The sequence below is a fragment of the Erinaceus europaeus genome, chromosome 5 (assembly GCF_950295315.1).
Source record: "Erinaceus europaeus chromosome 5, mEriEur2.1, whole genome shotgun sequence".
Taxonomy (NCBI): domain Eukaryota; kingdom Metazoa; phylum Chordata; class Mammalia; order Eulipotyphla; family Erinaceidae; genus Erinaceus; species Erinaceus europaeus.
The window spans coordinates 1837344-1865025 of record NC_080166.1 but is presented as its reverse complement, the minus strand read 5'-3'; the positions used below and the strand labels follow the sequence as shown (position 1 = coordinate 1865025).

The 27682-nt window shown below is 48.1% G+C and overlaps 1 long non-coding RNA gene across 1 annotated transcript; it reads right to left on the bottom strand.

Moving 5' to 3' along the window:
* On the bottom strand, positions 1-26934 carry LOC132538567 (uncharacterized). The gene is made up of 3 exons (XR_009549904.1): positions 26365-26934; positions 1908-2135; positions 1-1260 (listed from the first exon to the last, which is right to left on the bottom strand). It is a non-coding gene; the product is annotated as an uncharacterized LOC132538567 (long non-coding RNA).
* Between the last annotated feature and the right edge of the window lie 748 nt (positions 26935-27682).

Sequence of the window (27682 nt, the reverse complement as noted above, 5' to 3'; positions counted from 1 at the left end):
GAACCGCGAGAGAGGGTCAGAGTTCCAGAGTTCCAGAGTTGGAGAGTTGCAGAGTGAAAGAGAGTGCTTGCGCCGCCGCAAAGAGACAGCAGAGTTCTGTTTGGTGATTAGTTTGGTTTAGTTTATGAATCGTTGTTCCTGAATAAAGAAAATACAGCTTCCCTGCCCAGCCGTTGTCTCCGCGTCTCTGTTACCCGCCCGTGAAGCTAGCCCACCCAGCTAGAACCGCCGAATTTTTAACAACAGACATCTTTTTTAGACTGGGTGAAGTCTTACTGATGTAATAATTGCATTTTCCCATGAGGACAAGTGGTCACCACAGCTAGTCACCTGCTATGTACCCACTTATTCACTCAGAAGGTGTTTGTGGAGTCTCTGCTAAGCCAAGCTCTGAGTAAACACTGAGAACTCTTTACCATGGATAAACCCTAGTGATCTCCACTAGCCCACATCTGCTTCTCTGCCAGGTAGTCCAAGTTCAAGAACTTCAGAAGATGGTTTCGAGCCAAGAATTGAACTCCATCAGTCAAAGTTTAAAACTTGTTAATCACAAAGTCGGTGAGACCATTATACACAGCCAACGAGCTGTTTTAATTATATTTTTCCAGCAGGGTCATCACTGTAGCTTAATGTCTGCACCACGAATCGACCTTTTTCTTTTCCCTTTCTGTTTTATCTGGTAGGACAGAGAGAAATGGAGGGGGTAGTGAGGAAGGGATAGAGACTAGAGATGGAGAGGATAAGGTGGACACCTGCAGATCAGTTTCACCACTGAGAAAGCTTCCCCCCTGCAGGTAGAGACTGGGGCTCAAGTCTGGGGTTCTGTGCTTGGTAGACAGGAGCACCGGCGCCTGGCTCCCAGACAGACGCTGTGTACCGGTCTCCTCCTGCCACTGGTGGAGGTCCACAAAGCCAGGACCAAAAGAGGTGGCATTTAGATGCCTCCCCATAGCGTCCCGATGAGCACAACGGCATTTTCTGGTTTGGGAGGACTGCTGGGCTGTATTTACGTATTTCATTTTGTGACACCTGCCGGGCTGCAGGTGTCTCACTAGGTTGTAGAGTTCAGGGTCTAGCTTTGCACCCACCATCCAGAGGCGTGTCGCCACCGTCCCATGGGCATCGCCGTGGTTCTCACAAGCTCTTAGAGACAGTCTGTCTCTGTGGTTTGTCCTGTTTTCTTCAGGGTCATGGACTCCAGTTCTCTAGATTTCACATTTGATGAGACAGTAACGCAGCATCAGTGCAGATACTGGGCACCTGTGGAATGTTCAGTGTGAGGTAAAAGGAAGCCATGGAGCAGAGTCAAGAAGGCGGCTGGAGGACAACCTGGCCCGCTCTCCACACACACAAACTGCCTTAAACCTGGGAATTCCAAGTGAGAGCAGGACTTCCAGGCCAGTAGACAGAAAACTATAAAGGAAGGGACAAAGAGGAGCCGCCGTGAAACAGCTCATCTATGAATTGGCAAAAGGGTGCTGACAAGGACAGAGTGTCACCAGGCTGCAGATGCTGCCATGACGCCATCCTGACCTCCCCGGGCAGACGCCCTCACCATGTGTCCTGGAGCCTCCCCTCCCCAGAGCCCTGCCCTACTAGGGACAGACAGACATAGGCTGGGGGTGTGGGTCCACCTGCCAGCACCCATGTCCAGCAGAGAAGCAATGACAGAAGCCAGAACTCCCACCTTCTGCTCCCCATAGAGAATTTGGGTCCAGACTCCCAGAGGGATAAAGACCAGGGAAGCTTCCAGTGGAGGGGAGGGGACAGGGAGCTCTGGTGGTGAGAATAGCTTGGAATTATCCCACAATTTTGTTGATCATTATTAAATCACTAATCAAAAAAAGAAAAGAAAAGAAAGCCTCATAGGCCAGGGAGATAGCTCAATAGTAGAGTACAGGACTTACTTCCCTGGAGTCCCAGGTTGAGTCCTCGCCGCTGCAGATGCCAGGGACAAGCACTACTGAGGCTCCTCCTCCTCCCTGTCTCCGTACGATGACAACCAAGGCAATGCAGGACAGCTGAGTCCGTGAGAACATTCCGGGAGCAGTGACACTGTTCAGCCTCTAACAAGCTACAATGCATGTTTGCTTTCGTTTTATTTGTCTAACAATGATTTCACTGCTCCTGGGTTCCTGTGTTTATTCAGAGAGAGAGAGAGAGAGTGGAAGGTCAGACACCATAGCTCAGGAATTTACCAAATGTGTCAAGGTTTGAGTCTGAGTTCATGACAAGGCACGTGTCTCTCAGAAGCAAAAATATCTGACCAGAGCTCTGTGCCCCATGCCCTCCACTGGAAACTGCAGCAGTTCTCCCAACATCACAGATATGGGTTGACTGTTATTTCTTTCTTTTTTAAAAAAATATTTACTTATTCCCTTTTGTTGCCCTTGTTGTTACATTGTTGTAGTTATTATTGTTGTTGCCATTGTTGGATAGGACAGAGAGAAATGGAGAGAGGAGGGGAAGACAGAGGGGGGAGAGAAAGACAGGCACCTACAGACCTGCTTCACCGCCTGGGAAGCGACTCCCCTGCAGGTGGGGAGCCAGGGCTCAAACCGGGATTGACTGTTATTTCTATAACTATCTGTCTATATTTATATACATTTGCCCACTTTTTCCTTTTTTTGATTAGTAATTTAATAATGATTAGCAAGTTTATAAGATAACAAGGGTACAATTCTACACAGTTCCCACCACCAGAGCTCCGTGTCCCCTCCCCTCCACTGGAAGCTTCCCTGTTCTTTATCCCTCTGGGAGCAGGGACCCAAATTCTTTATGGGGAGCAGAAGGTGGGAGTTCTGGCTTCTGTCATTGCTTCTCCACTCGACATGAACATTGGCATGTGGATCCACACCCCCAGCCTGTGTCTGTCTGTCCCTAGTGGGGCAGGGCTCTGGGGAGGGGAGGCTCCAGGACACATGGGTGAGGGCGTCTGCCCAGGGAGGTCAGGAGGGAATATTTTTTGAATCCACCAAGCACACGGGAAACCCCATGACTCGACCTTGCTGTTTCTTCAGCCTGCCGTGCTCCCCTCTGTGTGGCTCCATCTCACCTCCGTGGAGAATTTACCCAAATGTCAGCTTGCCCCAGTCTCCTCACTTAATTAAAGCATTTTCAATCCTTCACATTCAATATTTCTCATTCATGATTTACATTTCTCCAGATGACTTAGTCCTTTCTAACTCAGTTCAAAGCACATTTATTTTATTCATTACATGTCTGCCCTCTGGGAAGGAAATGTAAGATCTGCAGAAGCAGGGGTGTCGTTTCCTTCACTGCCTGACGCCATGTGTCTGTAGCAGCGGCCAGCACAGAGTCTGCTCCGTGATTCGGGAAACGGAGAAATCACACCCACAGCCCCATCCAGCGTCTGACGCGCGCATGGGAGTCAGTCAGTGGCTGTCACCTCCATTTTCCTTACTCTTTTATTTCCTTTATTTCCAACATTTTGATTCATTCACTATTGGCTAGAGACAGAAAGAAACCAAGAGGAGGGGCTATAGAGAGAAAGAGAGACAGAGAGACACCTGCAGACCTGCTTCACCACTCGTGAAGCTTTCCCCCTGCAGATGGGGACCGGAGGCTTGAACCTGGGTCCTTGTGCCCTGTAATGTGAGCGCTTAACTGGGTGTTAACTGTCCGCTCCTCACTCTTTTCTTTGTCACTATGGTAACCAGATGTCCCCCACCTCCTTCTGCGCTATTCCTCACTTTGGCATCTTCATCCTGGGGTCTACCGCTTAACCCCAGTGGACAGCACTGCTTTGGTGACCTAGCACCTTGGATACTAACTTCTTTCCCACCTCCATCTCTGGTCACGCTTGGTCTCACTGTCTACATCCACCTCCTCCTAGTTTACCTGACTGTTCTAGTGCAGACGACCTATCTTCCTGGCTCTAGAGTCCATCATCATCATCACCATCATTAATTCTATTTTTATCGCCACTGGGGTTATCACTGGGGCTTGGTGTTAGCTCCCGGGGGTCATTTCTTTTTTTCTTTTTGATGTTTTACATTGTACAGGATGGAGAGAAACTGAGAGGCGAACGGGAAATACAGGCCCGGGGGAGATAGACATCTGCAGCCTTCCCGAAGCCTCTCCCCAGTAGTGGGGAGTCGGGGCTCGAGCCCAGGTCCTTGCTCATGGCCACGTGTGAGCTCAGCTGGTCCGCCATCACCTGGCCCTGGCCTGGATTCTTCATCGATTCTCTGCTATCCGCCCTCTGCCCCCACTCTCTTTCCTCTCCAGCTATCAGCAGCACCCTCATCCTCACCCTCCCCAGAAACCCAAGCAGGTCCTCTAGAACAAGACGACCCATGTCCCCATACTCCCAGCTCCTTTCTGTCAAAACCCGCAACATGTGCACAGAGTAGGCATCTTTCCTTCCTCTGTGCCTTTTCCAAGAAACCCCATGTCCCGGCAGGTCCATCTTTCCGTGAAAGGCTTTGCCAAGCTCGCCTTCACCTTCTTGCTTTCTGACTGTAAAGTGAGACTTCGAAACTGGATACCTCTCAGTAAGCAAACAGCTGGAACTGGTTAAAGCCAGCGAAGGCAGATGATGAAGGAGGGAGGGCGGGAGGGAGAGAGGCCCGACCACTGCTTTCATCGCACCCCTCACGTGGCACTGCACAGTTGCGCTGGCAGCCACCACAGCAGTGTCCACAGGGGCTCGGCTGACTGCACTCACTGGTTCATCGCCTGTAGGGGGAAGGGATTGTGGAACGTACCCCAAGCATGTCCACCCCACATTGACCTGTGTGTCCATCTGGGGGAAGGGGCAGAATTCAGACGGAGCCAGAGTACCCACTGGTGGAAACTAGTAACTCCTGAAAACTAAATGTTGGAGCTGGGAATAGCAATGGACACGGCGTGCTTCCCTAGGTCACATAACTGACTAAGCCAGAACGCTGTTGTCTGAAAAGCATTTGTCCAGCTGTCTTTGGAATCCGTAATTCGAACCAACACCGATGACATAAGCAGATACTTGAGGTCTTAAGAATCTCAGGAATAGCTCAAGGAATTTAGGGATATCGGCTGAGGAGACTCTTAGGATTTGCTTGTTGGACATCTGGCCATGAGCCTCAGCCAAATCATTTGTTTTCCTCGCTCCTCTTCTGATTTCCAAGTTTTCCTGTGAGTTGCCCACAGGAAGGGGCCCAGGACAGACACCCCTTCCATGCCCCCTGGACTCCTCCTGAACATTAGATGGGATGGCCGGCGTATATCAGTTTCATGGCGGCCAGTGGATGCTGGGAGCTTCCTTAATAGTTCTGTGTCTTCTCCACTGACGGGAAGACAATAAGTACACTTGTTGCTGTCTCGGTCTTGCTGAGGAGATGTAAAGTGAGACAAAGCAGAAATCACTTGATTTGCACAGCCACGCGAGCTGGTGAGCTGAACACCTCTGTACGCACGGTCAGATGTTGGCATCCCGGCATCCTAGCTGTCCTCAGCAAGATGGAGTTTAGAGTCGGCCGAAATAAGCTTTACTGACTGTGCTCCAGCTGACATCATCATTCACAGAAGCTACTGTCGTGTCCTGAGTTTTTAAAAGCTACATGTAGATATATATCTCATTTTTGAAATTTCCCAAGTCTCTTGTAAAATATCCAAATATCTAGATCTTGACAGAACTGCAAGTTGTCTCAGAACCGTGTCCGTTGTGCGTTGGCGCATGGTGGCACGATGCAAACGTGTGGGTCGTTTGTGGAGTCCCTGATTATTGGCGTTCGATAGACACTCGGAATCAAGTCATCACACTAACAGAATGGATATCCAAACAAAACAGGAAAAAAAGGAGGAAGGTAGGCAAAGAGAGCTTTCTTTAGGTGAAACAAATAGATCAATGGAGAAACAACTTCATTTATAAATTCCCTAGCTCAAAAATTGTTACATGGGGGGGCATAGCTCAGGGGTAGAGCTCTTGACTGCAAAACTTGTTACATCACAGTGAGTAGGTGAAGGTCTGAGCTGTAGACAGGACAGCACAAACTCTAGACAAATCTATTGACGCCATTCTTCAAGGCCTGTTTCATATAAGCTTTTCAGTTATTAACCCTCAGGTATTACTAACGGACCCTAAGGACTAATTCTACGAACCTCTTTTCTGCAATACTGAGGCTGGGGTCAGGTACAAAGTTCTGTCTTAGATCGCAGGACACAAATACCTGAGACCCTATTGGAAGCCCCAGTAGTCCTCCAAGGTTACAGATATAGGTTGACTATTATTTCTCCAACCATCTGACTATATTTATATAGATGGCCCTGCTTTTGGTAAGGGCCTCTTCCTTTCCAGGCCACACCTACACCTGTTACTACATCCTCTTCCCTCTCTGGTCCTGATGGAGCTGGAGTTCAGAGCCTTTTTATCCTCTTCCTCCTATCACTTCTCCCCTGCTGGGAGCATGGACAAACAAACAAACAAACAAAAAACCACTTTTGGGGGAGATCTTGGGTCCAGACTCCCAGAGGGATAGAGAACAGTGGAGAAGAGGGGATGTGGAACTGGTGGTGGGAAGTGTGTGGAATTGTACCCCTCTTATTCTACAATCTTGTTGATCATTATTAAATCTCTAAAAAAAAATAGTAAAAAATTATTTTTGGGGTGCAGAAGGTGGAAGTTCTGGCACTGGCATTGGCAGGTGGATCTCTACCCCAGCCTTGTTTGTCAGATAAGAAATTTTCTTTTCCTTCTGCACACTGTGCCTGTAGACTGACTTTGTGCAGAAGGCTGTGTGATTAGTTCTGTGTAGTTTCAGACTTGCCATAGATGAAACAAGTTTTGGTATTCTCCTAAATCTAAGAAAGCCCTGGGGGTTCCCTGCAAATATTTTAATATTGTTCTAACTGGTTAAGGGCTGTTGACATTTAATAGTGTTCCTGGAAACCACGTAAGAAATGAATCTAATACACTAGTGGTCCCAGGAATGGAAATGTACCAGAAAAGATTTTCCTTATAAATCGTTCTCATTACCGTGCTTGGAACTAGGAAGTTCCTGTAAGTCGAGCAATGCAAACCCCGGTCTTCCCCATATGCGCTGATGGGGACATGCCATTTTACACGCTCATAAGCAGGCCTGGAGCTCTAAACAGGCACAGAAGCCTCCCATCCTGTGGGAACCGTGACTGCAGACACCAATTTTCTGTGTTTCGTCTCCCTCTCCTTTGCCTCATCTTGGATGAAGACTGAAGGAATCCCGTTAAGTGAGCTAAGCCAGGTGCAGGATGAATTCCAGGTGGCCTCACTAAGCCAGGCGAAACTTAAGAAACAAGGAGAGGAATGGAGACACAGAGTAAAACATGGCTGGGTAGAACTGTGTATTGCATCAAAGCAAAGCACTCTGGGGAAGGAGGGCAGGGAGAGAGCTGGGTGTAGCTGGGGGACAGGGAGAGGAAGTTTGGGGTCCTGGAGTTTGGTGGTAGTAAGGACCTGAGCTGGGGGGAGAGAGCTACGCCCATATCTACCACAAGGAGGTGGAAAATCGTAGCCAGGTGTCAACATCGACCATCCCCAACAGAGTGACTATTGTAAGTTTACCGCTAGGCCTGTAGCTGCAAGCAGACACTTACACACTCCATCCGGTGAGAAAAATGGCTGCAGAGGGGCCAGACAGCGGTGCAGCCGGTTAAGCCCATGTAGTACTAAGCGCAAAGACCCACGCAAGGACCCAGGTTGAAGCCCCAGGCTCCTCACCTGCATGGGAAAGATTCACGCGGGGTGAAGCAGGGCTGCAGGTGTGTCTCTGTCTCTCTCCCTCTCTACCTCTCCCTCCTCTCTCAACTTCTCTCTGTCTCTATCCAGTAAAATAGGGGGAAATAACGGCCAACAGGAGCAGTGGACTTGCAGTGCTCAATAAGCCTGGAGTAAAAAAGAAAAAAAAAAAAAGGTCTCGGTTGGAATTCTGTCTCTACTGCTTCTCATGAAGTAACTTAGTCAAGATGTTTAACCTCTCTCTGCTTCAGTATCAGTTCAAAAGAATCTTGACAATACCTACTGACTGGAATTATCTCAGAGTTTACTTTGAAAATATGCATAGATAAATATCTGGCAGATTTAAAAAACTAACAAATATTAGCTACTAGTATACCCCTTCAGCCAACTTTCCAGGAATGAGTCTCTTCCCACTCTTAGTACAATTATTTCCTCAAAACCCAAATTTTATCCCATGACCCCTTAGCCTCTACTAACTTTTTTAAAGATTTTTTATTTTATTTATGAGAAAGGAGGAGAGAGAAAGAACCAGACATCATTCCAGCACATGTGCTGTTGGGAATCAAACTCAGGACCTCATGCTTGAGAGTCCAAAGCCTTATCACCACGCCACCTCCCAGACCACACCTTTACTAACTTTTTTGCAATGAGAAAAATGTCAGCTTTTCCAACACCATTAAAAATGGGACAAAGATATGGGCCAATCTTTCACTGAGGAAGAGATCCAGAGGCCAACAGGCATATGACAAGATGCTCACTGTCACCGATTATCAGAGAGACGCAAATAAATACAGAAATGACGTGTGACTTTATACTCATGAGAATGTCATATACCAGAAAGGACAGAAACAACAAATGTTGGAGAGGATGCGAGGAAAAAGAGACACTTGTGCTCTGCTGGTGTTAGAAAATGGCCCAACCATTATGGAAACCTTCTGGAAATATCTCAGAACACTAGAAACGGACCTGCCCTTTGATCCAGCAATTTCTCTCCTGGAAATTTATTGAAATGGAAACAAAAACACTCATATTTAAAGAGATCTATGTACACATATGTTCACAGTAGCACAATTTGTAACAACCCAAACTCGGAAGCAGCTCAGATGTCCAAAGATGAGATGAGTGGACAAGGAAATTGTGGTACATACTCACAATGGAATACTACTCAGTTGATTAAAATGGTAAAGAGTCTCTTTCGCCTTATCTTGGATGAAACTTGAAGACCTCATGTTAAGTGAGATAAGACAAAAAGAGAAGAGCAGATAGCAGATCATCTCATTTGTAGGTGAAGCTTAAGAAACAAGGGCAGAGAATGAACACAAGTGACACTTGGATTGAGTGGGGTGAATTGCACAAAAGCAAAGGAATGTGGGGAAGAGGGGGAGGGAGGAGGGCAGAGCCCCTTGGGGTTGTGGTGCGTGGTGCTAGACAAGGACCCAGGTGGTGGGTCAGAGTGTTCTTCAGAGAAGATTCATGAGATGGGAGGTGAGAGAGGTGACACCCTGTGTCACGGCACTGTGCACCGTGAACCCCCCTCCCCAGTAAAAATGCTTTTAAAAATTCAGGAGAGTTTTTTATGACTATAAGTTAATAGGAGTGTCTATTAACACCATTCCTGTCATTAAAGGTCTGTGTCCCTCCCCCCCACCCCACCCCACATAGTGAAGCTGAAAATCTACCCTCCTCCTACCCCCAGAATTTTTCACTTTGGTGCCCTACTCCAAACTCAGTCAACTTCTGCTTTGTGTTTCCCTCTCTGTTCTTCTTTCTCAACTTCTGTTGCTGAGGGGGATCATCCCATACTCGTCTTGGTCTTTCTGACTTAGCTCACTTAACATAATTCCTTCTAGCTCCATCTAAGATGGGTCAGAGAAGGTAGGCTCATTATTCTTAATAGCTGAGTAGTATTCCATGGTGTATATAAAATCCAGGATAGTTAACATCCTTCAAGAAAGATGTCCCCAATCTTCCTTTCGAGATTCAGTTCTCACTTGGGAGGTTCTAAACTTAAAAACAAAATTTTATCTATCAAAAGGAAACACTGACAAAACCATAGGATAAGAGGGGTATAACTCCACATAATTCCCACCACCAGATCTCCGTATCCCATCCCCTCCCCTGACAGCTTTCCTATTCTTTATCCCTCTGGGATCATGGACCCACGGTCACTGTGGGATGCAGAAGGTGGAAGGTCTGGCTTCTGTAATGGCTTCCCCGCTGAACATGGGTGTTGGCAGGTGGATCCATACTCCCAGCCTGTCTCTCTCTTTCCCTAGTGGGGCAGGGCTCTGGGGAAGTGGGGCTCCAGGACACATTGGCGGGGTCGTCTGCCCAGGGAAGTCTGGTTGGCATCACAGTAGCATCTGGAACCTGGTGGCTGAAAAAGAGTTAAGCTTTGAGCTCTTGCTCCCAACCACCCTGAACTTCTCTTCACTCCTCCAAGTCTCTGCACTGTCCCATGATGTCAGGCTAACTGCTCACTTGGTAGCTGGTTTCCTAAGTTTTCCTGCTACAGCTCAACCCTCTCCAGGTCTCAGTGATCTCTGTGACAGACGTTTCTTTCATGCTGACGGACGTTACATGTTATTTGACACTTGTCTTCAAATTCCAAGAGCCACGCTTACTCTGGGACCCACACTAAATGATCAGTCCTTAACAGGAAATGATTTTTTTTTCATGTGGCAGAGAGAAAAGAGTGATGTTGGCCCTGGATGGGAGATCTTCATCGCTTTACTCAGAAGAGGCAAAACTACTTCCACTCATCATTTATTAATTCAAATAAGTCACATGGCTAGGACAGACCTTAAGTGGGGAGATGGGGCAAGTGGGTGAGGAGCAACATATAGGGCTAGGGAGCTAGCTTAGACTGTTAGAGCATCAACTTGTGTGCCTGAATCCCCAGAGGCCACAGGTTCAAATCCTTTCACCACCTCGTGCTAGAACTAACTATAGCTCTTATCCTTTCTCTCTCCCTCTCTCCTTCCTTGCTCATAATGAACAAGTCCAGTAAATACGTTTTAAAAGATTGAAAGCAACATTAATAGCCTAGTCATCTGTGAATTTCAAGATGTGAAATCCCACCACTGTCCCCCTTTCTTGCCCAGGCATGGAAATGCTCCTTCTCTTGATGAGCTTTGACACCAGAGCCACCTCACTTCTCTGCTTTACCTCCGGACTCTTCATCCACTTTAGTAAGGTGTTTGTGACTCTGTACTAGTGTGTCTGTTTACATTTGCCTATGTCTGCTGGGAAAAGACCAGAAATTCTTGATTTCTCTGTCCCTGGTTCCAGGCATCAGATCACTCTGAAACATGATGAACGCATAGTCATTAGTTAGACAAGTTTGGGGAGACATTTCTGCCGTGATGAATAGCAAGTGGTCCCTTCATGCCTGCTAGCAGAACGACACCTAACAACAACTGAGAAGGTCAGTTTGGTCTGTTCTCACATATCAAAATTACTATTATTGCCTCCAGGCTTATTACTGGGGCTTGATGCCTGCACTACGAATCCACTGTTCCTGGTGGCCTTTTTTTTTTTTTTTTTTCCATTTTTTAGGATAAGACAGAGAAATTGAAAGAGGCGAGGAAGATAGAGTGGGAGAGAGACAGAGAGACACCTGCAGACCTGCTTCATCACTTCTGAGGTGACCCCCCTACAGTTGGGGAGCTGGGGGCTCAAGCTGGGACCTTACGTGGGTCCTTTTACTTTGTACTATGTGCACTTAACCCGGTGTGCCACTGCCCGACCCCCCTACATACCAAAATTATACAACCCATTGTCTTTTTTTAATTTATTTATTCATTCCCTTTTGTTGCCCTTGTTGTTTTGTTGTAGTTATTATTGATGTCGTTGTTGTTGGATAGGAAAGAGAGAAATGGAGAGAGGAGGGGAAGACAGAGGGGGAGAGAAAGACAGACACCTGCAGACCTGCTTCACCGCCTGTGAAGGGACCTGCCTGCAGGTAGGGAGCCCGGGGCTCGAACCGGGATCCTGACGCCGGTCCTTGAGCTTAACCACCACCTGCGCTTAACCCGCTGTGCTACAGCCCGACTCCCACAACCCATTTTCTTATACTCCCCTTGGTTCGTTACTGAAGACCCAACACCAATGCCTTGAAAAGACTGCACCTGTCATCTTGGGCATTTGTGTGCATGTGATATTCACATGAAAACAGACTTCGTCTACATAGTGTTTCTCCCAGCTCTGGTGTTTCCACCCATTATACCTTTTGACAATGATAAATGATAAGACATCAACCAAAATCTGCTTATGGAACCCTCAGTAAGTTTCACCTTTAGTGGTCTTTAGGGAAAATACTAAATCAGATTGCCAAGCTGTTTAATTTACCTTCTAAGTCTATCAACCCATATCTTTGAATCTCCTCACCAGCACTGATCTCATTCAGTTCAGCTTTTTGTCTGTCCTCACCTCACTTTCCTGCACACCTGTCTCCTTTTTTCCTGCTCAGAGGACCTCCATCCATTTCCTCAGTCTTCTTCCAGTTAAAACAAGACTTTCCCCAAAGTCCTCTCTTCTTTATCTCTAAAGAGAGTTTAATCCTATCCTTACATGTATTTTTGTCACTGTGTTTCATCACATCATATTGTATTTATTTGTGTATGTATATGTTGTCTCTTAATAGAATGAGAATCTCTGGGGATCAGGTGCTGTGGTATCTGATTTCTCTTCTCAGAAAAGAACATCTTAACTCTTACAGAAGTTACTCAACTCAAGTCTGTTGCAGTGAGCTCACATACTTTGTGGTAAGTGATGAAGCACAGTTGGGAACTAGTGTGCTAATATATGCTCACAATTTTATGATTCATTCTAGCATTCAACAATGTGTTTTACATTAATTAGTGTAAAGTTTAACTTTGATATACACAATCCATTTAAAAACTTGGGAAAAAAAACAATAGTTCTCTAGGGAATTCATTAGCATACTTATCAGAAGATGCCAGAAAGGAAATATTCATTTTAGTGTATTCTGTGGCTAAAGAAAGTTTAGGAAGATACTTGAAATCAGCTGATTATCTTTGTCACACAAAAGAAAGTTGCAGTGAGACATAAGAACCAAAGAAACAGAGGGCTGAATTATGTGTGCCTTAGAAACAACAGTGCAGCAAGCTAACTTGACCAGAGATTTCTAATGGAATAGAAGCCAAGTGCAAATTGCATCCATTTAACTAACTCCAGAATGAAAGCTTCAGCCTTGGTAACTCTAACACATGTTTTGTAAGAGATCCTGAGTGAAAGAGGCAGAGGACGAGGAGCAGGAGAGGTTGTAATTAAAGTAAATCTTCCCAGAACCCTGGGTTGTAGCAGGAACATGGCCAGAATAAGCAAGGCTACTGACTTCTGCCAGGGTCATGTGTGGAGGTCACTCTATCATAGCCCTTGCTTGAAAAACATCATAGGAGCACCAAAGGGCTCCCAGCGCTCAGGGACTGCCATGTGCTTCCCATTACGGTCAAAGGACCGCCGTGGAGGCCTCAGCCAATGGGATGGTCTGAGAATGTTCAGATTCCCCCCTGACTTGGCAAAGGTCTGTGTGTGAGGAGGGATGTCCGGAGGGTCCAGGGCTTTCTCAAGTAAAGAAACACAGAGTCACAGAGTCTCCCTTGTCAATGCTTTCTCTGCTTTTCATCTCCCTTGCAGGGAAGTATCTAACTCAGCTCAGAATGGCTTATTGTAAATAACATCATTTTTTTTTATCATACGTCTATTCTGTATATACACGGACTCACTTTTTAATATTATACTTATTTATTTTAATGAGACAGATACAGAGAGATGAAGGCTGCATGGTGGCATGCCTGGTTAAGCTTACAGGTTACCATGTGCAAGGATGGTTTGAGCCCCCAATTCCCACCTGCAGGGGGAAAGCTTTATGAGGGATGAAGCAGGTCTTCAGGTGTGTCTCTGTTTCTCTTCTTATCAACTCCCCTCCTAATTCCTCTCTCTGTCCCATCAACTAAAAAAAAAAAAGAGAGAGAGAGAGACAGAGAAAGATACAGAGTACAGAGACAGAACAGAGCACTGTTTAGCTCTGGTTTATGGTGGTGCTGGGGACTGAACCTGGGACTTGAGAGTCTCAGGCAGGAAAGACTTTTTGCAGAGCCATTAAACATTATACCAATTTCCTTCAAAAATATTTATTGAATTTATTTATTATTTATTGCATAGAGACAGAGAGAAATTGAGAAGGCCAGGGAGATAGAGAAAGAGACAGAAGCAGCCTTGCTTCACCACTCATGAAGCTTTCCCCCTGCAGGTGGAGACCAGGGGAATGAACTCTGGTCCTTGTGTGCTGTAATGTGTGTGCTGAACCAGATGAACCACCACCTGGCCCCCGTAGCATCAGTTTCTTGAAGCATAGGTTAACTAGTAAAATAATATTGGATAATTCCCTTTCTAGATGAACTATTATGATTCAGAAGCTTCCCCAAATGCCTTCATATACATATATTTATTACCTACAGAGTTATCCCTGGGGTTCAGTGCCTGTATTACAAATCCACTGCTTCTGGAGGCTATCTTTTTTTACCACTTTATTGAACAGGACAGAGAGAAATTGAGAGGGGGGAGATAAAGAAGAACAGAGAAAGACAGACACCTACAGACCTGCTTCACCATTTGTGAAGCAACCCCTTTGCTGGCTGGGAGCTGGGGGCTCAAACTGTGACCTTACGTGGGTCCTTACACTTTGTAATATGTGCACTTAACTCAGTGTGCCACCGCCAGACTCCCCCCTTCAATATTTACTTATTTAGTGACACATGTCAGCTAGTCCCCCTCCCTGATGTCCATCAGCAACCAAGATGGTACAAAGACAGGCCAAGTACAACCCCACTGCCAGCTGTCTGTCTAGTGTCTGTATCTGTCTTTCACTCCATATTAAACACATCACAGCCACATGCTGGCTTCTGGGCAATTAGACATAAGTAGGTGTTTGCCCATCAGGTCTGGTAAAATCTTTTATTAAAAACAGAAGGCAGAGACAAACTCTTCAGCTATCAAAGCTGCTGTGATAAGTCTGACATCAAATTTACCATCTTGAAACTTGAAATACTAAGCATGATACTTGGGTCTTTCATGGAGCCACGAGGACCAAACAAAGCCAGCAAACACCTAACTCCAGTTGCCTACAAAACCCCACACTCTTTGAAGCACTGTTCTTGGGTCCTGACACTTGCTCATCCCTAAATGCTACAACAAACGCACTGGTAGGAACTCAACGAGGGCTGGCGACGTAAAGTCGGTCTCTGATGACTGGTAGCAGAAGAGCCAGACTCCCAAGAGGTAGAAGCTGATTATATGTTCCTCTTCTTTTCTAAATGTCTTCATATTCTTTAATCTTCAAAAATCTGACACAAGGGCATGAACTCAGGGCTTCATGCATGCCCAGTACAGCAGAGGGAACCTCCCCTGTCCAATTTTCTTTTTTCTTTCTTAAATTGTATTTATTTATTGGGTAGAGACCATCAGAAATCAAGAGAAAAGGGTGGGGCTAGAAAGGTAAAGAGACTGAGAGACACCTGCAGCCCTGTTCCACCACTTGCAAAGCTTTCCCCCTGCAGGCGAAGGCCAGTGGCTTGAACTCAGGTCCTTGTGCCCTGTAACATGCGCACTCAACCAGGTGCACCCCCACTTGCACCGCCACCCCCCCTGGCCAATTTTCTATTCTTTATTTTTGAGCAAGAGTAAAATAGACATCTGATATACCAACACTGGGATTTCATTCCTTCACACCATGGAGGTTCCCCTAAGAACAACTAGAGTTAATTAGAAAGGAATCATTGATTAGAACCAACGACACTAGGAGTGATGATATCTGCCCTCACCAGGCCTGAGTTTCATCAGATGAAGTTCAGTTTCACATGTAGTTGTAATCTTTTAATAAGAAAAGGGATTATCCTCTCACGCCAGGTTTTCCATAATCTAGTCACATTGTAAAGAAATCCAACCTAAGGGGCGGGGCCGCTGTCCCCACCTGAGTGCACAGGTCACTAAGCACAAGGGCCTTGAGTCAAGTCCCCTGTCTTCACCTGAAAGAGGGAATTTTGTAAGAGGTCAAGCTGTGCTGCAGGTCTCTCTCCCTCTCTCTCTCTCTCTCTCTCCCCATTATTCTCTCAATTTATCTGTCCTATCAAATAAACAAATATTAGAAAACTGAATTCATCTTTAAAAAGTCCCATCTTAAAATTCCAGCTTTGTGGGAGTATGGATCCACCTGTCAACACCCATGTCCAGTGAAGAAGCGATTACAGAAGCCAGAACTCCCACCTTCTGCTCCCCATAATAATCCTGGGTCCACACTCCCGGGGGATAAAGAATTGGGAAGCTTCCAATGGAGGGGATGGGGTGTGGAACTTTGGTGGTGGGGACTGTGTGGACTTGTACCCCTGTGATTTTACAGTCTTGTTCATCATTAGTAGATCACTAATACAAATATTTAAAAAATAAGCACCTAAAACCTTCAGCTCTGGGTATGGAGCTCATCTTCACTCATCAGACTTAAGGCTCAAGTGTGTGGTTTTCATGTGGTTTCAGTGATTACCTCTTGCAAATTGAGTTTTTCATACTCTATCTGCTGTTGTTGCTGTTCAAGTGCTAGCATGTAGCTTTCTATAGGCATAGAATATATTTCTGCTTTCTCTCTCTCTTTTTACTTTAATAAAATACACCTCCAAACTGGGCACATCTGGCTGGGCTGGGTCATGAACATTTGCAGCTGGAGCTCAGCCACACCTGAAACCAGCCCGAACTTACGATTGTCCTAGATTCATCACATCAGAGTGATGTTCTGTCCTGGTTCCAGCGTCAAGACTGGCTCACAATTTCAACTCCTCTCGCTCCAAAACTCTTCAAAGAGAATTTAGAATTTTAAAAAATGACAAGAAAGAAAACTTGCATGTCTCCCTTTGACAGCCTCTGTTTGAGAGACTCCCACCGAAGGGGTTAGCGAGAGATCCACTGTTTCTCTTAGACACTCTCCAGAAGCCGAGCTGCCACTGACTGAGGCATCTACCCTGCACCAGGAGTAGCACCAAATGTTATTGGCACATCTTCTCCCTTCAGGTCTAGGAGTTGACAGCAATCTCCTGACTATGAGCCCTTCAATAAATCAAGTCAGGAGAAGCAGAAGCCACCACTGGGCTAGATTCTGAGAGTGAACAGAATAGATATTCTCCACCACTACCCTCACTCTCTTCACTTGCTCAGCATCCATGTCTCCCCTGGGGGGAAGAGAGACATCCTGGTAGCAGCAGTGGAGAGGAGGAGGAGGAGGAACATGTAACAGGGGCCCTGACCCAAATGGGCATAGGTGGGGTGGAGAAGCATAGAGGAAACAAGGCCTCAGCCTGGACATCGAGACTGCCTGTGCTATCCAGGTGGTGGGGGCAGGACCCAGGTGCCAGGGGCAGTGGCATGATGTTCTTTCTGGTCAGGAGGTGCCTTCTACAAGGAGGACAGAGAGGAGGAACTAAGAAGACTTGGGGGGGGGATGATGTTAATGGTCAGAACACTGTGTGCCCTGTGATCTGAGACTGCTGTCACTCTCCATGGCTTTAAAAGACTTTGCCCAGGGGGCCAGGCAGTAGCACAGCGGGATAAGTGCACATGGTGCGAAGTGCAAAGACCAGCGTAAGGATCCTGATTTGAGCCCCGGTCCTCCCACCTGCAGGAGGGTCACTGCACAAGTGGTGAAGACAGGTGTCTCTCTGTCTCTTTCCCTCTCTATCTCCCCTTCCCTCTTGATTTCTGACAGTCTCTATCCAATAAATAGAGATAATAAAAACATACATTTCTAAGAAAAGGAACGCCTTCTAATAAGTTTATAGGTTTATTTAAAAAAATTATTATCTTTATTTACTTATTGGATAAAGACAATCAGAAACTGAGAGAGAAGAGGATGATAGAGAGGGAGAGAGACAGAGAGACACCTGCAGCCCTGCTTCACCACTCGTGAAGCTTTCCCCCTGCAGGTGGGGACCAGGGGCTTGAACCTGGGTCCTTGTGCCCTGTAACATGTGAGCTCAATCAGGTGCACCACCACCGGGCCCCGTTTATAGGTTTATTAAGACCTGAACTTGAAAATTTGTCCCAGACCTTTTTCTTGTTACTAGATCTGTTCTCAGAAGCTTTGTGCTGTGGTCTAAGTGGTCTCAACTTTTCACCTTAGTTTCCAAATCAGTTATTCAGCCTTTAGCTCAACCATCTGTCTGTAGTTTGCGACTTTTTCAGTTTGTTCTACACAGCGGAAATGGAGCAAATAGTACATCTGCTTCTTAGGACTCCTGGTAGATCTAGAGCTCTGTGATCATTATCTCACATAGCCTTGTAAAAGTGGGATAATTACCCCTCACTCACAATTAGTTTTGCAAGTTAACTATTAATGTTGTCAGAACATGTTTTGACAGAGATGGTCACGTACAGTGTTATATATCCAAGAACTGTGAATAATAAAGTGGGTGCTCCTTAACTGTAAAAAAAAGAAAGAGAGAGAGAGAAAGGGATAAGGAAAGAAAAAGAAGAGAGAAAATAGGTCAAAGTAATTTTGTTTATTAAAAACCATTTAGCTTAGTGTGCTGGGCAGTGTGTCATCCAGTAAAGCGCACATGTTACAATGCACAAGGACCTGAGTTCAAGGCCCTGGTCCCCACCTGCAGGGGGGAAGCTTCACAATTGCTGTAGCAGGGTTGCAGCTCTCTCTCTCTCTCTCTTCCTCCCCCTTCCCTCTCTACTTTTTCTGTCTCAACTTTTCTCTCTCTATACAAAAATAAATGAAGAACATGCCAAAAAATTAGTTTTCATGATAATTTCAGATGAATGAAATTAAATGACAAATCATTTGGACAAAAAACACCTTCCTAAACTGTCATGAAATTAGAATCTCAAGTTGTTGTTAAGTTTAGAACATTTGGGAAGTGGAGGGAGGCAAGGCTAAGACTGGCAGCTTTGTTACACGAAAGAACACTGTGGGGTGCTGGGACTGAGTCACAGGATAATGACCTAATGACCATGTTGCTCACAAATTAGAGAAGGGGTTCAGAGGTAAGGGTGGTCTGTGCAGACAGGAAGTGGTCCCGTCACCTTGAGGGGTCCCTGAAGGAAGGAATGTCCTGAGCTAAATCTCCCAGGTCCGTTTGCAGGTCAGTGGGCCCACGTCTACTTTTCAGAGTATGGACAGCCTACTCCCGATACACATTAGGTTCTTCATCAGTTTGTCTCAGTCAAGTTTCATAATCCCAAGATCACATTTCAATTTTCCCACCTAAATCAGAGATAGAATTCATCAAGGAACTTAGCCGCCATGACGAGACTGGTAGGATTTATGCTAGCTTCATGTCTTCCCTTGTTTCCTTCTTCCTGCCCTGCATAGAAGATTCTATCACTCAGCTAGTCAACACACTATTTTCAAAAGAACATCAGTTGTCAAAAGACATTCTTTAATCGTAGCTGACAAAGACAGATTCTGCAGGAGAGGCTGAATTACAAACTAGGGGCATTCAGACAAGGCTGGCCAAATAGAAGTCCGTCAGACTGGCGGGGGGATCATGGTTCTGCAAAGAGACTCTCACTGAGCCCGAGGCTCCAGTCCCAAGTTCAGTCTCTGCACCACCATAAGCCGGAGCTGATCAGTGCTCTGAAACAAGGAAAGAGGGAATGAAATAAGGAAAGAAGGAAGGAAGAACCGAGCCTATTGTATCGGGAGATAAGAGGGAGGTGAGTGTAGGGAGATGGGAAAACATTTGGTGACATTTCCTTGGGTTCTGAAGATCCATCTGCCATGGAGAACATCACATTGGTGTCTCCTTGGACACCCTCCCTCTGTGTCTGCACCTGGCAAGACACACACAGGTAGTGTTTTGGTGATCGTGTGTATTGAGACACCTACTATACTCATCATAAATGTATCAGAAACTCATGTAGCTGATGTGTATTTTTAAGCTTTTCGTTTTTTATTATCTTTATCTATGGGATAGGGACAGCAAGAAAGTGAGAAGGTAGGGGGAGATAAAGCAGGAGAGAGACAGAGAGACGCCTGCAGGCCTGCTTCTCCACTCACAAGGCTTTCCATCTGCAGGTGAGGACCAGGGGCTCGCGCCTGGGGCCTTATTTCGAAAGAGTGGTGATAAAAGATTAGAATGAGGACTGCCACTTGTCAAGTGTTTATCAGACATCGATCACCCTCCTCATCGTCGCCAAAGGTCAGTGACATTTATTGACTCCTCTGTTCCAAGTTCCTTTCCTGTGTTAGCTCACCGCTGTTCGATCCATTGGAAATCAACACACTTCTTCTATACACAAAAGGAAACAGGGGCCTAGACAAGAGAGCTCTCTGTCCAAGGATGCAGACCCAAAGCCAGGGATCTGACTCTTATCGGCTACGAACTCGCCTCACCGGAAAGACTGTTATTAATGACTTCCTCTCTGCCATGCTCTGAGCACATCTGCCTCTGCGTAAAAGTTACAAGTGCTGCCTTTCTGGAACTTACAGTCCAGCAGAGAGAGACAGTGGTGGGCAAGGGTGAAAGAAGCCGAATGGGTCCCTGCAGCGCTGCCAAGAGCTCTCTGAAGAAAGCCCGTGGAGGGTGGAAGGCTCCCCACCAGTCACACTGAACCTTTACAATAAGTTCTTCCCAGTCCATGTGGGGGTCGGTGAAGGCAAGGTGAAAGAGAGAAAGGACAGCCATCTGGACACTTGGCTGAGGGCCATGGACTCAGATCCTCGCAAGTAAAGAATCAAGTACTTAACTTTGGAGCCCCCGGTACGTTAGCTGCCACTATCAGAGCCTTCAGCTCGGAAGCCAGAGTGGTAGTTATGTGCACGCTACACTTCCAGAACCGGGACGTGACCCTTGCACAGATCACGCTATTTTTACGCAGAAAGAGTCCCACTGCTTATATAACACACAATTCGCTGACCACTCTCATGGGCAGGCAGGCGGAAAACACTGGGCTTGGGAGCTCATGCCTAATACTTGAGCTTCTCAACCGTGGTGTGGAATGTCCAACGGGGCTTAACCACCGTGTTTATTTCTGTTCAAAGCACTGGAAATAAACAGTTTTGTGCCATCATTTCAAGGACACCATATAGACTATCCGCAAACGTTTGTGGTCAGTGCAGCCACTATTAGTCAGTGCCAGTGACTCACTCTGACCTAGGTCTTGTTGGCTCTTAAAATATTGTTTTGGTCTTGTCCTGAGCAAAGCTGATGTGTTGGGCACAGCGTCGTCCATCAGGGAAGGGAGTGGTGTGGGTGGGACTGTGTGAAATATTTTGTGTGACAAAGTTCTTTTCCAATTTTCCTAGTCACCCCCAGGCTACTCCTGACCCATGACCCAAGGACTACTTGAGTCTAGGACAGTGGCGCGTCTGTGAAGAACCCAGCAACGCCTCACAGGGAAAGCTGAGCTCCCTCCCGAGGGCACCGAGTCCTCTGAGAGTCACCTTCGTGGTGGTTGCCTACTTCGCGTGAGCCCTGCCTGCACCGAACCCCTTCATCTCTCCCCTTGTCCCTGCTCCTTTCTTCCTTCTCTCTCCTACCTCCAGTGGGACGCCATGGTGGCTGAAATGGGACACGAGACGAACACAAGCTCACCACTAAGGATGGCCAGGAGTGGCTGCCCACAGATACGCGTGTCACATAATTCTGCTCTGCTTCCTAGGAGCGCTGAGTCGTGAGCAGAAAGCAGAGGGACACGAGAAAGACAGCTGAGGAGCACGGCAAGGTTCCTAAATGAACACGATTCGTTTCCCACGTGGCCTTGATGCTCCACGGGGGAGGAGAGCAAGGACAGACTCCGAGGGAGCCAAGGTGACCTCGGCGGGGCTGGGTCAGGCCGAGTTCCGGCGCTTCTCTCATTAGTCAGGGACACTCAGGGGGACAGGGGGGCTTCAAGCATCAGGCAGACGTAGGGCCAGTTTACGGTCCTGTCAGAACGGGTGACAGGGAACGCGGCGCGGAGAGACCCTTAAACGCCAGCGGGTTGAGCGCACACCTCACCATGTGCAAGGACCAAGGTGAATCGGGGGATGCTTCCCAGGTGTCTGCCTTTCCTTCCTTCTCCCTTCCTCTCTCATCTTCTCACTGTGCTATCAAACAAAACAGAACGGGGGGGAAAAAAAGGGCCACCAGAGAGGTGGCTTCATAGTGCTGTCACCCAGCCCCAGCAATTACCCTAATGACAATTAAAAACAAACCCTGAACCAAGGAGTTGAGAACGTCAGATATGTTTATCATATTCTTTCATTCCAATAATCAGTGATTTAGGCTGTGGCCCATGAAATGGTTCTGTACTTGAGCTCCGGACTTGTGAGCATGATGTCACATGTTTATGACAGAGTGATAGTCCTCTAGTTTTGGCCAGTGCATTCACTTATTCAAGAGGGAAAAAAAGTACTTTCTACAAAACTATGAAGTCACATACACACACTACAGTGTACAAGGACCTGGGTTCAAGTCCCTGGTCCTCTCCTGCAGGGGAAAATATTCACAAGGGGTGAAGCAGTGCTGCAGGTGTCTCTCTCTCTCTCTCTCTCTCTCTCTCTCTCTCTCTCTCTGTATCATCTCTCCCCTCTCAATTTCTTTGTGTCTCTCTAATAATAACAAAAATAAAAATAAAATACGTGCCATTGTCCATCTGTGAAAACCAGCATAGTGCAGGGCAGAACGGACGGCAGTGTCAGCTCTGGACTCCGCTCACTGCAAGGCGTTGGCTTTGCCTCAGTCACACCGGTGCACAGCACGGCCACAAAGCCCACAGAATGGGGCAGCTGGAGCTGGGGCTGGGGGCTGGGGCTGGGGCTGGGGCTGGGGCTGGGGCTGGGGCTGGAGCTGGGGCTGGGGGCTGGGGCTGGGGCTGGGGCTGGGGCTGGGGCAGCTGGGGCAGCTGGGGCAGCTGGGGCTGGGGCTGGGGGCTGGGGCTGGGGCTGGGGCTGGGGCTGGGGCTGGGGCTGGGGGCTGGGGCTGGGGCTGGGGCAGCTGGGGCAGCTGGGGCAGCTGGGGCAGCTGGGGCAGCTGGGGCAGCTGGGGCAGCTGGGGCTGGGGCTGGGGGCTGGGGCTGGGGGCTGGGGCTGGGGCTGGGGCAGCTGGGGCAGCTGGGGCAGCTGGGGCAGCTGGGGCTGGGGCTGGGGGCTGGGGCTGGGGCTGGGGGCTGGGGCTGGGGCTGGGGCTGGGGCTGGGGCAGCTGGGGCAGCTGGGGCTGGGGCTGGGGCTGGGGCTGGGGCTGGATTGGAGCTGGGATTCTGTAAGGGGTATGTGGGGGTTCTCTGCACTTTCTGCTCTTGTCTGTTCACAGAAAATTCTCTTGCACGGAAACATCTGTGGACTACCATTTCCCCATAAAATATCACCCGTCCTCTGAAAGGCTTAGTTTCCACTTAGAAAGGAGAAAACAGCGAAGTGCGTGAACTCATTTCATCCGAGAGTCCAGAGCAGTGTACCAGACACCTGTGCAAACTGCTGTCCCATTATAAACCAAGACAAGATGCCAGGGGAAGGCTCAGTGCCTAGAGATTGGATTTAAAAGCCTGAGGGTCTGAGCTCAGTCCCCTGCATTGCTTGTACCAGAGAGGTACCCTGGCGCTCTCTCTCTCTCTCTCTATTTCTCTCTCTCTCTCTATCTCTATCTCCTGTTAATAGATAAATCAGTCTTTTTTATTTAAGGGCAGAACTGTGTATTGTCCTTCAGGTACCCTTGGTATCATGTGAGCAGAGTGCCTGCTGGGATTTGGTCCACACTTGCCTCTCTGCCGCTGTCATTCTGCAGAGCACAGACCAGACTGCAGCTCCACTAGGATCCCATCCATGACTGTCAGCGAACTCCCAGCAGGGACCCACGTGGCCACAGACATTGGGGACTAAAGGAAAAGTCTGTTGAGAAGGAGTCACCATGGGGAGGGGTTCGGTGATAGTGCAGTGGGTTAAGCACACACAGTATGAACCACGAGGACCGGTGTAAGGATCCCAGTTCAAACCCCCAGCTCCCCACTTGCAGGGAGGTTGCTTCACAAGCGGTAAAGCAGGTCTATGGGTGCTTATCTTTCTCTCACTTTCTCTCTGTGGCTATTCAACAATACAATGGAAAAAATGGCAATCAGGAGCAGTGGATTTGTAGTGTAGGCACTGAGCCCCAGTGATAACACTGAATAGACAGAGAGAGAGAGAGAGAGATAGAGAGAATCGCCATAAAGCATATGAGAAGTGCTGTTTCCATGCCCTACCCCACCAGGGAAAGACAGAGAAACAACTTCAGAAGCGATGACAGAAGCCACAACTCCCACCTTCTGCTCCCCATAAAGAATTTGGGTCCAGACTCCCAGAGGGGGAGAAGTGTCAGGGGAAGATGCCCAGAGGGCTCTGAACTCCAACTCCATCAGGCCCCAGAGAGAGAAGAGGACAAAGAGAGGGACATTTGGATGGAGTAACAGGTGTAGGTGTGACTTGGAAAGGAAGAGAAGGTGGGAACCTTAAAAAAAAAAAAAGGCATATACAGACAAATAATCCTAGAAATAATAGCTGACCCGTATCTGCAGCCTTGGGAGAACCGCTGTAGCTTCCAGTGGAGGGACAGAGACGCAGATCTCTGGTGGCAGGAACAGTGTGGGGCTGTACTCCTGTTACTGTGTAATTCTTAAATCAATATTAAATCACTAATAGAAAAAAAATGCTGCTTTTCTATTAGTACAGAGCTAAGGATAGAGCCCCAAGAGACTGGAAAAACCAGGAAGAAAATGGTGGTGAGAGTGTAAAAGAGAGTCAAAGGAAGGGAGGAAGGGAGGAAAGAAAGAAGGAAGGAGGAATGAAGGAAGGAAGGAAGGAAAAGGAAGGGAGAGAGGGAAGAAGTGTGGAAGGAAAGATGGAAGGAAGAAGGAAGGGAGGGAGGGAGGGAAGAGGAAAGAGACAGCAGAGCACTGATGGCCTGCATCTGCAGTCAGCTGTCCGTGGTGCCACTCCTCCTCCCCGGGATCCAGAGCCCGCGGCACCTGGGAGACAGCAGCGCAGGACTGGCAGCCTGGTGGAGGCGCGCCCGGAGACCTCAGAGGGAGGCTGTGCCTGCACACCGTGGCGTCCGGGGCCCGAGGGGAAGAGGAGAAGGAAAATGCAGCCCGGCGGCGGCGACTGGAATGTGGAAGATGAAGCTCTGGGAAAGCCGAGCCGTGTCTCGGGCTGCGGCTCAAGAAGCCGCTAGTGGGTGAGAAGCTTTGGCGTCGGGGCCAGCGCCGTGAGCCCACCCACCCGGGTGGGGGTACATAAGGTGCTTCGGAGGCCAGGGGGAAAGGCGCAGAGGGGCCAGTCCACCCGGGTATCCGAGAAAGCCCGAGGGAGCCACCTGCCACCCAGGGAACCCGAGCAGCCGGCCTCAGGGCATGGCGAGGCAGGGCAGGGGGCCCAACAGCTGCTCGTTCTCCGCCCCAAGGGAGACTCCTCAGGGTGCGACTGGGCAATTCCTGCGGGGCCAGTGCCCCCTGAGCCTGGCTGTGAACACCCAACCCACTCCCACAGCCACAGCACCAGGGGCGGCATGTTTGTCTGCTTTCAATTCTTTTGAGGGGGTGGGGGTACTAGGGTCTTCTACTTCTTTCTCTCTCTCTTGTTGTTAAAATTCTCGGCGGCTCTAGCTGGCCAGGCTAGCTTCACGGGCCGGTAACAGAGACGACCAGAGACATACGGCTGGGCAGGGAAGCTGTATTTCTTTATTCAGGAACAACGATTCAAAAACTAAACCAAACTGATCACCAAACAGAACTCTGCTGTCTCTTTGCGGCGGCGCAAGCACTCTCTCTCACTCTGCAACTCTCCAACTCTGCAACTCTGGAACTCTGCCACCCTCTCTCGGGGTTCCCCGGGGCGGGGCCAAGCGGGCCCGCAAACTAACTGGGCTGATCCAATTCTCTTGGCGGGGGAGATCTAGAACAACCCAATGTAAAGCATACGACACTCTCTCTTTCTTTCTTTGCCACTAAAGTTGTCACTGGGGCTTGGTGTCTGCAAAATGAGTGCACTATTCCCAGTGACTGTGTTTTTTTTCTCTTCATAATAGAGACAGAGGGGTGGCAGGTGGTGATGCGCCTGGTTAAGTGCACACACTACAGTGCACAAGGACCTGGGTTCAAGCCTCTGGCCCCCGCCTACAGGTAAAAAGCTTCTTGAGTGGTGAAGCAAGGCTCTAGGTGTGTCTCTGTCTCTCTCCTTCTCTACCTCCATCTCCCTTCTCAATTTCTCTCTGTCTCTATTCAATAATAAGTAAATAGAAACAGGCTAGGGGGTGTGGATCCACCTGCCAACACCCATGTCCAGTGGAGAAGCAGTTATAGAAGCCAGGCCTTATGCTCCCCATAAAGAATTTGAGTCCAGACTTCCAGAGGGATAAGGAACAGGGAAGCTTCCAAAGGAGGGGATGGGACAGGGAGCTCTGGTGGTGGGAACTGTGTGGGATTGTACCCCTGTGATCTTACAATCTTGTCAAGTATTACTAAATCACTAATAAACAGAGCAAGAAAAGTAGACCAGTCTACTTACCATTGACGCTCATAACTGAACTAGCTTCCACCCAGATGACTATGACCCATGGCCTCTTTTTCGCCTTCTTAGGCAGCTTGGTGTTTTCAGTTGGCAGCACACTAGGGGCCTCACCTGGCTGGCTCTTCATGCACGTTGCCCTGCTTCCAGATGTTTCTGTTGTCATTACGTTGGCCTTTCCTCCTGCTTGGCAGGCAGAAACCTGCAGAAACCATCCAGCTACAGGCTCCCTTGGGTTTCAAAACCCAAAGCCAACCACAAGGCAAGGTCACAGTGAGACGCCCCACAAGGAAAAAAAAAAGTTTACTGAAAAGAAAGAAATCTGCAAATCTTCTGAAATCCAGAAATTGTTATTTTGGGGCACTTTCTGGACAGGATGTCCCCATCATTAGGCAGAGGAAGCCCGTTCTGATAAACAGGGTTTAGCCTGCACAGATCAAAGGGAGTCGTTTCTTAGAGGAAAGGATGGGAGCTTTTGAGGAGGCCTTTCTGCAGACTCCTGTAAACAGGATAAGGCCTATCAGTGAAGGCTTGCGAGAGGCCAGGCCACAGTCCCAGGAACAATGGGGCAGCAAGGAACAGTGGGTGGCAAGGAAGAAGCCTTGCCCCTGACAAGACTGTCCTGCCCAGAAAATGGCCATAAACAGGATTAGTGGTAATGAGATTATTAACTCAGAAGCTGGCGGTCTGAGCCGGAGAGCTCAGTGTAGCGTGAAGGAAAGGCAGAAAGAGAGAGGAGGGAGAGGGATTACAAAACCAGGGGCCAAGGCCTTCCCTCCCAGCTCTCTCCCCTTCTCCAGTGATGTCTGGAGGCCTCTTTGGTGGTGAAAATCATGAGGGGGTGGCAGAGGCCAGAGTGACTGCTCCATAGCCTGTAGTTTTCAGTCCCAGTGGCAGAGGTGGATAGTCCTGCCTGGATCTGTGTTCTCAGCTTAGATCCAGTGCTGAATATAAACACCCCTGTGTTTGAAGGCACACTTTCACCTGCCACCTGGCACCTGCACACCCCACTGACATTCCTAGAGTCAGCCAGGGTGCCCGCCATGCCCAGGCATCCCTCTGCCTTGTCCCCCAGGGACACCCTCAGGGACTAGCTGCCTTCCGCTGAGCCCTGCAAGAAGCTGAGATACTGGCTCTAAGCCCATCAGTACCAGACTGGTTCCCCGCCTCAGACCATCCAGAGAAGGTAGCAGCTTACTGTCCTATCCATGCTACTTCCTAGTGTCTGCATCCCACCCAAGGCTGGGTGCACCACGGGCCCAGTACATGTAGTTGTCGAAAGATAACGGAAGCTGTGCTTTAAGACAATCCCCACCTTATACAGGAGTGCGTGGCTTTCCATCTCACGAACAGTGGAAGCCACACTCGTTATTTTCAAAAAAATATTTTATTTCTTTGCTGAACAGTGACCATGAGATATGGATAGGAAAGG